The sequence below is a fragment of the Contarinia nasturtii genome, unplaced genomic scaffold (genome assembly GCF_009176525.2).
Source record: "Contarinia nasturtii isolate CC-2019 unplaced genomic scaffold, AAFC_CNas_1.1 Cnas_scaffold_5508, whole genome shotgun sequence".
NCBI classification, from domain to species: Eukaryota; Metazoa; Arthropoda; class Insecta; order Diptera; family Cecidomyiidae; genus Contarinia; species Contarinia nasturtii.
In genome coordinates, this window is record NW_022202779.1 from 70 (window position 1) to 2,512 (window position 2,443).

Consider the following 2,443-nt stretch of genomic DNA (forward strand, 5'->3'; position numbering starts at 1 on the left):
AAATTCACATATTTTTTCTAAAATTTCAGTGATCCATCAATACTGAAACGTTCAACAGTGTAAACGTTCACAATGGATTTCGTTATAGATATACAGAGACCATAGAAGAACGTCCTCTACGCATCGATGAAATCTCGAATCATATTCTTGAAACTGTAAGTACTATATATGATTGCTATAGAATAAAAACAGCGTATGAAAAGGTCGCATTTCAAAGCGAAACACCGTCATACAAAATACAGCAAAAAATGTATGTAAAAACAACCTATGTTGTGCGACCGTATCATACGCTGTATTTATTCTAGAGAATTCATATATATTTTTTTTACGTTGTCAATCTGTCAAATGAATCGGCAAATTCGCATTGTTTTGGCTCATCGCGCCGCAAATTGTAAGTCTTTTTTATTATTTTCATTTATATTTATGATTTTTTTGTGATTTTAAAATTATATTCAGTGTTTTTAATGTCATAATTTTTTTTTCACTAATTTCAGACTTACACCCGATTGCAACATGAAATCGTCTGTAGGAGAACACGGTAGCATTTTGTATGATTTTTTTTCAGGTAAGTTAACAATTTCTATTCTAGTTCTACTTTATTTATGCTGATTTCTTTCATATTTTTCCCTGGGACACCCTAAATTGGACAGACTGTAAAAAACTAATGTGTACCACACTAATTCTGCTTATCCAGATTTTAATTTACCACAGTGCGGAAAATAATTCAGTTTGAAATAAATAAAGTCATTTAATTAATTTATTTTCTTTCATTTATTTGTGTATTTATCAGTAAAAAGAGAACAATATGCCTCCTTAAAAACTGAATCATTTCCCGATTTGAATTTCTATACCAAATAATCTTACCATTAGAAATATTTAGTTCACATGAAGTTTTTCTCAAAGCCAATTAATTCTTAGTAATTTAGTTCGTTTGAAGATTATGTTTTACTTTTGATTTTTCCGCACACCTAGGTATCAGTTAAAATTCGAACTCGAAAACATGAAAAAATGATACAACATTTTAAATCTGTCATCGAAGACAACTTATATCTTTGAAAATTAATTTGCTTAAATCCAGACTACAGAAAGACGAATCGAGATGGTAGAACATTTTTTGTCATGTTTTGATTTCACATTTGATTGTCTTTTTTGTACCTAATTTCAAATTTTCAGAAAAAACTTAAAATATTAAAAAAAAAAACTTAAATTATTTTCAAATTGTAAATCAATGGCTTTTCAAAGTGAATTTGGAGTTGTTGCTAGATATTTTTAGATTCGTTGATTTTGATATATGCGTTGATTGGATGCACTTATATCGATACGAATCGTGTTGAAGTTTCCGTTTTCTTGCCATGTTCATTTACTACATATAGCAGTTTATTCAATGATTTAAAGTTCATTTTTAGTCGTTATACAGACTACTGAAGCCAACAAACACACATTTCATCCAATGCTGCCAGTCGATCCTTGCCTGGGTTATCAATGAGACACGATGAAAGACAATGTGATCTGTTGAGACAAAAAAACGAAATATAAATGAAATTGTTTCAAAAATATCTGAAAATGTACTTTTAAAAATATTTGTAGAGCTTTGAACAATTAAATGAAATTATCTTTACTCACCGATAAGTCAAGCTTTTTGTTGATCATGGGCTCATTGTCAAATTAGCACTTAAATGCGATGAACTGAACTGAATTCGAATGCTTTCCACGTCTATTTGTCATTTCGACACTGAAATGGGAACATGTCATTTGGTGTCATGGGTCCGTTGTATACATTTTACATAAAGTAATTTTGGAATTTTTCTTTTTGGTTCCGAAGAATTTGGCCTTATAAATTCAACCTTCCAACGATCCATTCCTAAGTCGTACCACATTTGCATGTAGAATACGATGAAGGAAATGTAATCTGTGAAGAAATAAAATAGAAACAAAATTGGTTTAGAAATCATCGAATGGGAGAATTTGTGAATTACTGTGTTTAGTTCAAATGCTTTTGAATTTACTTACCGATGCATATCGGCCATTGGATCTCCCACGGACTCGAAGAAGTGGTGGCATTTCAAATGTGCAGTTGTTTGTTTGGCGTCATTCATGATATCGTAACTTGAAGCAGTTTGAAGAGCGAATGTGATGATTGGAATGATTTATTGCCCATTTTATCGCAGCGTTTCTATTGGAAGCAAATGTGTGTGTTTGTCGCTGTGTGATTTTTTGTATGCTGAATTCTTCAACCAGTTGAATTTCTCCACGGTAAATTGATAGCGACAACGATATTATCACTTTGAAAAGCAGACTGATTTTGTTTTTTTTTTTCGCTTAAAATTATTACAGTTTTTCTAAATTCAACTAAAATGTTTACATATTTTTCTTAAATTTATTAAATTTTTGATTTTTATTTCATTTTTCTAACTAGTAAAGTATTAGAGTAATGACTATCAAA

General features: G+C 30.4%; 1 long non-coding RNA gene across 1 annotated transcript; it reads right to left on the reverse strand.

Moving 5' to 3' along the window:
* Positions 1–262: 262 nt before the first annotated feature.
* Positions 263–2,437, reverse strand: LOC116351478. The gene is made up of 3 exons (XR_004202145.1): positions 2,011–2,437; positions 1,624–1,909; positions 263–1,509 (listed from the first exon to the last, which is right to left on the reverse strand). It is a non-coding gene; the product is annotated as an uncharacterized LOC116351478 (long non-coding RNA).
* Positions 2,438–2,443: the final 6 nt, after the last annotated feature.